The sequence below is a fragment of the Bufo gargarizans genome, chromosome 6, assembly GCF_014858855.1.
Source record: "Bufo gargarizans isolate SCDJY-AF-19 chromosome 6, ASM1485885v1, whole genome shotgun sequence".
In the NCBI taxonomy this organism is placed as follows: Eukaryota; Metazoa; Chordata; class Amphibia; order Anura; family Bufonidae; genus Bufo; species Bufo gargarizans.
This window is the reverse complement of record NC_058085.1, coordinates 309,885,758-309,897,730: the sequence shown is the minus strand read 5'-3', so window position 1 is coordinate 309,897,730 and position 11,973 is coordinate 309,885,758. Positions and strand designations below refer to the sequence as shown.

Sequence of the window (11,973 nt, the reverse complement as noted above, 5' to 3'; positions counted from 1 at the left end):
CGCTGCACGCCGCGCGTCACCGGACCGCACAGCGCTGCACGCCGCGCGTCACCGGACCGCACAGCGCTGCACGCCGCGCGTCACCGGACCGCACAGCGCTGCACGCCGCGCGTCACCGGACCGCACAGCGCTGCACGCCGCGCGTCACCGGACCGCACAGCGCTGCACGCCGCGCGTCACCGGACCGCACAGCGCTGCACGCCGCGCGTCACCGGAACGCACAGCGCTGCACGCCGCGCGTCACCGGAACGCACAGCGCTGCACGCCGCGCGTCACCGGAACGCACAGCGCTGCACGTCACCGGAACGCACAGCGCTGCACGCCACGCATCAGCGGACCGCACAGCGCTGCACGCCACGCATCAGCGGACCGCACAGCGCTGCACGCCACGCATCAGCGGACCGCACAGCGCTGTACGCCACACATATATATATATCTCACCAGACTGCACAGCGCTGTACGCCATGTATTATCAGCCTGGATCTACACAACTACAAGTCTGCCCCCAGGCCCTAAGACATGACATGTCCCCCCTACAGGTAAGGAAAGCTGTGCCCACCCCGCCCCTCCAACTACCGCACTGCAGACAGATGAGAACATGGCGCTCACATAAGTGTCGGCCGAGGTGACGCAGGTTTCGGGCCGCACTGTCCGCTATACATCCCCCGGAGCTCCGGGACTTTTACTCACAAGTTTCCAACCTCGGAGCCGCCGTCTCGGTTTTAAATTCATCCAATCCGCTGCCGCCAACCGAACTGCATCATGGGAATAGGAGCGGCTTAGGCTGTGGTCATAGCGAACCTTGGCATTGTATTCAAACACTAGAGGCTAAACTGTACCAGAGCGGTATGTCTTCTGCAAGGAGCCATTTTGTAGAAATAAATATGGATTTCTTCTACTTTACTTTTCATGTATCTTATTATTATTATCAGTGTTTTGTTTATTCTTACTGGGACTATAGCTAGTACCTTGTATTATCATCAATGTGTTAATTCTTACAAGGGCTATAAGTAGTGGTTTAATAATATAGCCTAATGATTACATTGCCATTGTACAGATGGCACAATGTGACTGCTACCCACAGACATGCAGAGAAAAAAAGATGGCACCCTGGTCACTGACCCTATTGGTCTGCTAGCTGCCACTGTTGTTTTGCTGAAACATAGCCTGACTATGCCCCCTCACAGTAATATGCCCAGCTGTGCCCCCTCACAGTAGCAATGCCCAGATATGTTCTCCCTCACAGTAATATGCCAAGCTGTGCCCCCTAACAGTAACAGCAGGTAGCAACAGAGAGACTGGAAGAGTCACAGAAAAGCCTCTTGCACACGACCATGTGCTGCGGACCGCAAATTGCACCAACCGTGGGGCAGCTGGATTCGGATTGCGGACCCATTCACTTGGGAGGAGTTCGCAATCCGTCTGAGAACAAGTTCTATTTTTTTGCGAAACGAAACCTCACAGAAGCACTCCATAGTGCTTCCGTGGGGTTCCGTTCTGTCCTGCACCGCATCTCCGGATTTGCGGACCTATTCAAGTGAATGGGCGGCGGGGCAACGGCCCTGTGCAAGAGGGCAAAGGCATAGAAGTGGACGGTCTTTGGCCACATCCCACACTGATGACGCTTCATTGTGAACAATGCCCTGCAAAACTGTATGATAAATGCCACACAACTCCAGGCACACTTAAGTGAGGTTAGAGGCACTCAAGTGTCACATCAGACTATTCAAAACCGTTTACATCAGCGTGGTCAGTGTGCTAGATGACCTGAAAGGGTACCTGATCACAGGTATCATCGTCTTGCATGGGCCAGGGACCATCTATGCTGGACAAGGGACCAGTGGGCCTCAGTGTTGTTCAGTGATGAAAGTCGATTCATGCTGAGCAGAAATGAGGGCCGCCAACAATGTTGGAGACATTAAAGGGGTTCTCCGGGAATTAAGAAAACGAAAATACTTAAATATTACTTCATTATAAATATATTTCCAAATACCTTAAATTAGTTATATTGGCTCTTTTTGTCTGGGGAGCAATCAGGAAAAACAAAATGGCCGCTGTCCCATTAGTACACACAAAACCTATGCTAATCACACAGGAGGACAAGTTACTTCACAACACTGAGCTAAAGAGCTGCCTCATTTTCCTCTCTGCTCTGCTTGTCAGGGATTATGATCCTGAATACAGATGATAGATCTTTATCTGAATCTCTGTAGGAATGGAGTTTATGAGGGGACACGAAGTACAGAGAGGTGGAGGGGATGTGGCGGATGTGTCTCCATTAACACAATCTGTCCTGTCCCCCCTCTCTGTACTTCATGTCTCCTCATAAGCTCCATTCCCACAGAGATTCAGCTGAAGATCTTCTTATCTGTATTCAGGATCATAATCCTTGACAAGCAGAGAGGAGGATGAGGCAGCTCTTTACCTCAGTGCTTTGAAGTAACTTGTCCTCCTCTGTGATTAGGACAGGCTGTGTGTGCACTAATAGGAGAGCATACATTTTGTTTCTTCTAATCATTGTGTAACGGGGTGCCGAAGGCGCACTCGGTCTCCCATCAGCCGCAGACCTGCTGCTTATCTTCGGGAGCGACCACAGGTTGCCTGTTAATTTAGGTGCCTGGCAGTTGTTGGATACCTGTATACTTACCTGATCCTGTTCCCTGACGATCCTTTGCCTGCTCCTCCTGTACTGCGCATCCTTCCTGGTATATTGACCTCGGCTTCCACCTGACTTTTCTTTGTGGACTCCTTTGGTACTTCTCGACTCTCCTGGTATTTATGACCCCGGCTTCTCCTGACCTTTCTTTGCTTATCCCTCTGTACTGCGTTGTCCTCTTGGTTTTGACCCGGTCCGTTCACTATCCGTTATTTGTCTTGTCTGTCCTTCCCACACGTATTATAAGTTAGGGACTGCCGTCCAGTTGTCCCCTGTCATCAGGACTCGTGAGGCAAGTAGGCAGGGCCAGGGGTGAGGGTGGAGCGCAGTGGTCACTATCCTCCCCCCTGTGTGTGTGTGTGTACGTGACCATTACACATTGCTCCCCAGACAAAATGAGTCATTATGACTAATGAAAGGTATTTGCGAATATATTTATGATAAAGTAATATTTACGTACTTTCATTTTCTTAATTCCCGGAGAACCCCATTAAGGAGAGCGCTATGCATCAGCCACTTTTGTCACCAGACGAGCCTTTGGTGGTGGTGGTGGTGAAGTTACAGTGCGGGCAGGTGTGTCTAGTCAATACAGAACTGCCCTACACTTTGTGAATGGTACAGTGACAAGCCCATACTACTTGAATAACATCATTAATCCAGTCATTGTGTCTCTGCATGAACAACACAGGCTTAAAGGGGTTATCCCACCTTTCAATTTTCAGGCCGTCGCATCGCTTTCCCGCTCTTCAAGCCGCTCAGTCATGGGGCGTTGTCCTCTGTATTGACTGACAGCGGAATGAGCGCTCTGCAGCTCCACTGACTCCGCCTACCCTGCCTGCGTGCGCGCTCCCGTGTCAGCCGTACCGTGTCTATGTCCCTCTGCCTCTGTATTGTCCTCCCCTCTGTGATGACATCCCCTCTATGTCCCTCTGCCTCTGTATTGTCCCCCCCCCCCTCTCTGATGACATCCCCCATTTGTCCATCTGATCCTTTTTGACCCCCACTCTGTGATGACATCCCCCATTTGTCCCTCTGATCCTTTTTGTCCTCCCCTCTGTGATGACATCCATTCTAAGTCCATGTGCTCCAAAATGCCGTGAGCGAAGAAAGGCATCCACAGTGTATATCGGGGTTGTTCCGGCCGCCGCGCATGCGCGGCAATTGCTTTGGGCTGGTGAAAGGTGGCCGTAACCAAGGGAGAACAAGCAACAACAGTGAGGTAACTGGGGGAGGATTATATTGAATATGGTGCAAATTAGGTAAATCATTATATTTATGAAAATGAACAATATCGCATTGCGGACTGATTTAAACCTATTCATTTTGATGGGATAACCCCTTTAATTTAATCTTCTTGGATGACAATGCGCCAGCTCATCGAGGTCGCATCATTAAGGAACGGCTGTTGGAGACTGGAGTACCTCAAATAGACTGGCCTGCACTTCTTCCAGACCTGAATCCCATTGAAAACGTATGGAATCAGCTGAGTCACCGTGTAGAGGATCGTAACTCTGTAGCCCAGAACCTCAATGACCTCAGGGCCGGCCTTCAAGAAGAGTTTGTGCCATGCCTCAGCAGACAACCAGTCGACTTGTGAACAGCATGAGACGTCGTTGTCAAGCTGTAGTTGATGCCCAAGGCCACATGACAAGTTATTGAGACACTGACATTTTTGTGGGGGTATACCCACCACTGGTGTTGACTTTTGTTTCAATAAATTGTTTAAGATGAGGAAATCGCCATTGCAAGCCTCTACTTAAATGCCCTACTTACATGATATAATATAACTGTAGCGTGAACTTTTTACGTTTTCCATAAATTTTACCCGAAAGCCAAATATCCCTAACTTTTTGTGAGTAGTGTAGATGTGCGCCAAGGTTGTTGTATCCTCCAGAGGGAAAGCCGTGCATTAAAGCAGAGACACCCCCCCCCCCCCCCAACTTGAGGTCCATATGCCCATTAAAATGCCAAATATACAGTATAGGGAGCCTGTTCTGTCCATGACAACCAAGCAGTTCTGACATGATCCACCTGCCACTTAGCATAATTTACACTGTATGAGATTCAAATATTGACGGTGCCTCCTAAATGAGAGCCAGAATACTCCCAAACCGTTCCAGTTACCATTCTGAGTGTGCCCATGAGTGCTGACAAGAAGCATATTTTTTTTTATTTTTGAATTTTTTTGGGGGGGGGATGATACCGTCCAATGTAACATTCAAAAAACATTTTTGCATGCCTGTGTTTGAAATGAGTCATATGGTAGTACAGAAGAAGGCTCATAGTCCTCTATGGAATTCTCATTACGGCTACTAACAAGACAGGTACCATGTGTATAAACCCTATGACCAACAGGCATGATACACTGCAATACAGCAGTGTGAAAAATAACCACCTAGCGGTAAAATGAAAGCTCTCTGTTCATAAAAAGTGCTCTTAATGTGCAAATGTAGTGGAAAATAGAAATGTCTCTTCCTTTTGTTAAGGGATTGACAATTTGCTAATCTACCACTAGGTGGTGCCATATTTCAGTTTGTGTTGTGAACGGTTGAAGTTTTCCTGTGCAGCAGAAGGACTAAGGCTAGGTTCACATCACCATTCAGCCTTTTCCGTTCCCCTGCTCCGTTATAGGAGCAGGAGAACGGAAACGATGGATTGGACGCATAACTATAACGGGGTCTATTAGGTTTCCGCTCGGAGGAAAATTTTTGAAGCAGAGACAAAAGTCCTGCGCTCACAACTTTTGTCTCCGCTTCAAAAATCTTCCTCTGAGCAGAGTCTATGGGGTCCGTAGGCTCCGTTGGGCTCAGTTATGTGCCAAATCCGTACTTTCCATTCTCCTGCTCCTATAACGGAGCAAAAGAACGGAAAGGCTGAACGCTGATGTAAACTCTGCCTTACTTGGGTTCATTCCACCCTGTAAGCATGACTAAGGGCATGGTATTGAACCAAGGGGCCAGCGGTCTCAATTCCTACAAGTTTCTCGCATCACCTACATAGGCAACCAAAGTGATAGCAACATACAGAGACCCACAGTCAGCCGCAGATCTGCAGGCACAGAAAGAGCCGGACCCTGATGTATTTACTATCCTGAGCATAGATGTAACCAGCCAAAGTGAGAGCCAGGAAACTGATCAAATGGTAACACAACATTTTGGGAGCCTGGATCTTTCAATAAATTTCTCCGCCTTGTTGCACAGCCAGCGGGAAGGGAGAGACCAGTCAATGTATGGTTAAAGGGGTTATCCCACCCCTGAAATGCCCCGACCTCTCATACACAATGTACTTACCTCTCTCGCCGGCACCCGCGTTGCTCCTGGTCCCCGCACGGCCACCGCTGCTTCTCCCAATGCATGGATGAAAACATCGGGGGGAGCAGCCAATGGCAAGAAGTGACTGAACCAACCTCTCTAGCGTCACCCGGGTGCCGGGGAGAGAGGTAAGTACATTGTGTTTGAGGGTCCTGGGCATATGGGGGGGGGGGGGTATTTCAGGGGTCGGATAACCCCTTTATTGTAGACAACCTGACCATTTTTTTAGTGGTCATATGGGCCTTCACATCTGTAGAAGAATATGAGGGAAAATCTATTACCTTCTTGTGTAAATTTTCAATGAGAATTTCCCCTGTGAGACAATGCAATAAAATATTTTCTCTGGATAATTCCATTTAAAGGAGTTATCCCACGGAAAGCAGTGTTAGACTGGAGTTCCTTGGGCCTACCAATTATTCTCTGGGCCCAACCCCAATATCATCAATAAAGTCTAATAGGCTTTGATTCAAACAGAACCTAGTAGCAATTTATTGTCTCCAAAGGCAGCCCCAAATGTTGTTGTTGTTTTTGGACCTTTGGAGGCCACTATGGTATCAGAGCCTGGGCCCACCAGAGGATCCTTTGGTCCTCTGGTAGGCCAGTCCAATGCTGATGGAAAGTATCAACTACTCATAGAATAGGTGATAAATGTTGCATCACTTTGGGGTCCGACTGCTGAGATCAATGTGGACGTCATTTCGCCAATACCATATATGTGTATTTCTTTTACCCTTTTTTTTTTTTGCACTTTAGTAAAACTTTTAATGTGTCATAGTGACTGGGATATTAAAGTGGCCCTGAAAAAAAAAATAGAAGTGGCCCCATGTTGTAGACGAATCCAAACGGACAGAAAACCGGGCCAACATACAGTCATGGCCGTAAATGTTGGCACCCCTGAAATTTTTAAAGAAAATGAAGTATTTCTCACAGAAAAGTATTGCAGTAACACATGTTTTGCTATACAAATGTTTATTTCCTTTGTGTGTATTGGAACAAAGCCAAAAAAGGAAGGAAAAAAAGCTAATTGGACATAATGTCACCCCAAACTCCAAAAATGGGCTGGACAAAATTATTGGCATTTAATATTTGGTTGCACACCCTTTGGAAAAATAACTGAAATCAGTCGCTTCCTATAACTATCAATAAGCTTCTGACACCTCTCACCTGGAATTTAGGACCACTCCTCCTTAGCAAACTGCTCCAGGTCTCTCTTATTGGAAAGTAATAGCAATTTTAATAGCAATTTTAAGATTTCTCCACAGGTGTTCAATGGGATTTAGATCTGGACTCATTGCTGGCCACTTTAGAACTCTCCAGTGCTTTTGTTGCCATCCACTTCTGGGTGCTTTTTGACGTTTGGGGTCATTGTCCTGCTGGAAGACCCAAGAGCTTTCTGACACTGGGCTCTATAGTGGGACCCAAAATCTGTTGGTAATCCTCAGATTTCATGATGCCTTGCACACATTCAATGCACCCAGTGCCAGAGGCAGTAAAACAACCCCAAAACATCAATGAACCTCCACCATATTTCACTGTGGGTACTGTGTTCTTTTCTTTGTAGGTCTCATTCCGTTTTCGGTTAACAGTAGAATGATGTGCTTTACCAAAAAGCTCTATCTTGGTCTCATCTTTCCACAAGACGTTTTCCCAGAAGGATTTTGGCTTTCTCAAGTTAAAATCTTGCTTTTTTATGTCTTGCTTTTTAGGGTATAAACATGTATATAGCCAAACATGTGTTACTGCAATACTTTTCTGTGAGAAATATTAAATTTTCTTGAAAAATTTCAGGGGTGCCAACATTTACGGCCATGACTGTAAAGTAGGCAGGACCAGCAATACCATATTGCAGCACATAATACCGCATCGGCAAAACCAAATACCACAGTACAGCACAAAATATCTCCCCAGAAGCTGTCCCCCTGTGTTGGCCCGGGCCAGCTGCCACATTCTGTTCTCCTACTCCAGTTGCTTTGGGATGGCAATACAATTGAATTCAGGAGTCAGGAGGGCACCAGCAGCCACTAGCCAGGTACATAAGTACCTGAGGCTCCCATTACTTAACTGGTTGGTTGCTGTAAAGAGGGCTCAGGCGGCCCCCTGGGCCTCGGTCCACTAGGAATTTTCCCTGTCAGGTTTATGGCTAGTTCACCCCTGGACACAGCAAAGGTTTTGATTGGTGGAGGATCAAGTACTGAGACTCCCGACGATCACTAAAACAAGGAGAACGAAGTTCTCACACAGAGATCTGTCTCCCCTCGTTGCAGGAGATGAACGGGAGATGGGTTCATAGACTTTCTGTCTTCAGCAGCGAGGAGACGCACTAATGGAGTGACAGTGGGAGCCTCCTTCCTCTGACTAACCACATAGATGCCACATTCACAGTAGATCTCGGAATCGAAGGGGGATAATGCAGCAGAGCTGTCCTGCCCGGTCTTCTACTAAATATTGTAGCAGTGTTCACAGCACTCAGCAGCCTCTTTTTCTTCCCTATCTTCCTTGAGCCATAACTTTTTTATATTTCAGCTTACATAGCTGTATGAGGGCTTATGTTTTGCAGGACAAGTTGTACTTTCCAATGCCACCATGAATTATTGCATGCAATGTAGTGGGAAGCATTAAAAACATTCCAAATGGGGTGGAATTGGAGAAAAATGCAATTCCTTTACCATTTTATGGGTTTTGTTCCCACAGCTTTTTGTTTGCAGCAAAAGTGACCCATGCCCTTCATTCTCTGGGTCAGTACAATTACAACGATATCCCACATGTATAGTTTTTTGCGTCTAAATAGTAAAAAAATAAATGTAAACTTTGAGAAAAATTTTTTTTACATCCCCATATTCTGACCCCAATAACTTTTTTTTTTTTATAGTTATATCTACTGAGCTTTGTGTAGTTTTTTATGATACCATTTTGGAGTGTGGGTAACTTTTTGATCACATTTTGGCATCATGCACACAACCGTTCTGTTTTTTGCGGTCCGCAAACTGCGGATCTGCAAAAAACAGAAGCCGCCCGTGTGCCTTCCGCAATTTGCGGAATGGAACGGGCGGCCCTTTGTAATGCCTATTCTTGTCCGCAAAACGGACAAGAATAGGACATGTTATATTTTTTTTTTGCGGGGCCACGGAACGGAGCAACAGATGCGGACACCACACGGCGTGCTGTCCGCATCTTTTGCGGCCCCATTGAAGTGAATGCGGCTCGGATGCAGACCAGAACTACGGTCGTGTGCATGAGGCCTTTATTGCATTTTTTTTAACAGAAGCGATGAAAAAATAGCAAATTGGCTATTTTGACCCTTTTTTCCGTTACGCCATTTGCCATATTGAAAAAATATTTTTATATTTTAATAGTATGGGGTCACAGTGATACCCATGATGTTAAATTTTTTTGTTATTTAAGTATTTATTTTTTTATTATACGGAAAGGGGGTGATTTAAACTTTTATATTTTTTTATTTTTTTTTATATATTTTAAGATTTGTAATAATTTTAAAGCTTATGTATGAGCCTAAAAAATCTGTTTTGAAATGTTTTATTTTGAACAATCATATTTTTTTAATGATTTTATTATTGTCTATTGCACATTTGTTATGTTAGCCTGCCCTCTGGTGGCCAAAATAAGAATTGAATACTCTAGGACTAGGTCTCTTCAGCAAGACCCAGGGCATTTAAACCAGTCACCGCCATCCCCATTGGCCACAGAGGATGACCGTAGGATTCCCGGAAGCGCAAGTGGTTTTTAACACTTTAGATGCCGTGATCTCACTTGATCTCGGCATCAAAAGGCTTTAATTAGCATAAGGTCTCTGCTGTTTGAAACATGTACGGCGCTGGTAGTGAAAGGATTAAAGGGCATCTGTCAGCAGATTTGCACACTGGCTGACGTGATATATATGCGCTTGGCCGCTGAAGGCATCTGTTGGTCCCATGTACATATGTGCCCATTGCTGAGAAAAATGATGTTTTAATATGTGCAAATGAGCCTTTAGGAGCAATGGGGGCGTTGTCGTTACACTTAGAGGCTTCGGGACCAACACAGATGCCTTCAGCTGCCAATTGCACATGCAACAGGTCAGCCAGTTTCAGGGCCGGCGCCACCAGTAAGGCGAATTAGGCAGTCGCCTAGGGCGCCATTTAGCAGGGGGCGCCCGTTGAGGTAAAAAAAAAAAAAATTGGTTATGTAGGTTCGGGCGGCCGGCCGGCGGCGCCCCTCATGCTGCGCCTCCTGAGCGGCCGGCTCAGTGCTGCGCAGCCTGCCTGCGCTGCTGACTGCTGAGTTGTTAATGTAGCGTGGCCGAGCTCTGTTCGGTCCGGCCCAGGGTACAGGAGCATTTGTTTCCTGTACCCGGCCGGACTGAAAGGAAGTGCACACTAAGTGAGCACTTCCTGTCAGCCGGGTACAGGAAACAAAAGCTCCTGTACCGCGGAGCGAACAGAGCTCGGCCACGGTACATTAGAGGTGACATTGACAAGGGGGAGGAAATGAGACTGAGAGTGACAAGGGAGGGGGGGGAGTAGAATGAGAGTGACAAGGTGGGGGGGGAGTAGAATGAGACGAGTGACAAGGGGGGGGGAGTAGAATGATAGTGACAAGGGGGGTGGGGGGAGTAGAATGAGAGTGACAAGGGGGGGGAGTAGAATGAGAGTGACAAGGGGGGGAGTAAAATGAGTGACAAGGGGGGGGGAGTAGAATGAGAGTGACAAGGGGGAGTAGAATGAGAGTGACAAGGGAGGGGGGAGAGAAGAGAGTGACAAGGGAGGGGGGAGAGAAGAGAGTGACAAGGGAGGGGGGAGAGAAGAGAGTGACAAGGGAGGGGGGGAGAAGAGAGTGACAAGGGAGGGGGGGAGAAGAGAGTGACAAGGGAGGGGGGGAGGAGAGTGACAAGGGAGGGGGGGAGGAGAGTGACAAGGGAGGGGGGGGAGAAGAGAGTGACAAGGGAGGGGGGAGAAGAGAGTGACAAGGGAGGGGGAAAGAGAGTGACAAGGGAGGGGGGGGAGTAGAATGAGAGTGACAAGGTGGGGGGGGAGTAGAATGAGACGAGTGACAAGGGGGGGGGAGTAGAATGATAGTGACAAGGGGGGTGGGGGGAGTAGAATGAGAGTGACAAGGGGGGGGAGTAGAATGAGAGTGACAAGGGGGGGAGTAAAATGAGTGACAAGGGGGGGAGTAGAATGAGAGTGACAAGGGGGGAGTAGAATGAGAGTGACAAGGGAGGGGGGAGAGAAGAGAGTGACAAGGGAGGGGGGAGAGAAGAGAGTGACAAGGGAGGGGGGGGGGAGAAGAGAGTGACAAGGGAGGGGGGAGAAGAGTGACAAGGGAGGGGGGGAGAAGAGTGACAAGGGAGGGGGGAGAAGAGAGTGACAAGGGAGGGGGGAGAAGAGAGTGACAAGGGAGGGGGGGGGGAGAAGAGAGTGACAAGGGAGGGGGGAGAAGAGAGTGACAAGGGAGTGGGAAAAGAGAGTGACAAGGGAGGGGGGGGAGAAGAGAGTGACAAGGGAGGGGGAAAAGAGAGTGACAAGGGAGGGGGGGAGAAGAGAGTGACAAGGGAGTCCGCAGAGCCAGACTAAGAGCCAGACTGCAGCCAGAGACCAGATCATCTAATTGTCCTGGTGGTAAGTAGACAATGCAATATGTGTATTATTTAATTGTTTAGTTATTAATACTACATTTTGCGGACCGCACATTGCCGGCACTAAGAGAATATGCCTATTCTTGTCCGCTATTGGGGACAAGAATAGGACATGTACTATTTTTTTTTCAGGATCGGAATTGCGGATCTGATAAAGGGGGGGGGGGGCGTCAATTTTTATCTTGCCTAGGGCGGCAGAAATCCTTGCACTGGCCCTGGCCAGTTTCATAGCTACAAATCTGCTGACAGACGCCCTTTAAAGTCATTGAGTCGTCCCAAAGTGGTTAAAAAAGTATCCCAGATTAAAGGGTTTCTGTCACTAGAATTTTCTGTATTAAACTGGCTGACATTAGCGATGTGCTAATGCCAGCTGC

The 11,973-nt window shown here is 47.6% G+C and overlaps 1 protein-coding gene across 4 annotated transcripts in view; it reads right to left on the bottom strand.

Moving 5' to 3' along the window:
* Nucleotides 1–738, bottom strand: part of KIF20B (kinesin family member 20B) — a 110,890-nt gene extending 110,152 nt beyond the window's left edge. For 2 of the 4 annotated variants that reach the window (XM_044298860.1, XM_044298864.1), the window contains exon 1: nucleotides 691–738. The gene's annotated coding sequence lies outside the window, so the exon portion shown is untranslated. Of the gene's footprint in view, nucleotides 1–609 lie in introns of all 4 variants that reach the window. The other 2 variants (XM_044298861.1, XM_044298862.1) reach the window with 2 other exon arrangements.
* Nucleotides 739–11,973: the final 11,235 nt, after the last annotated feature.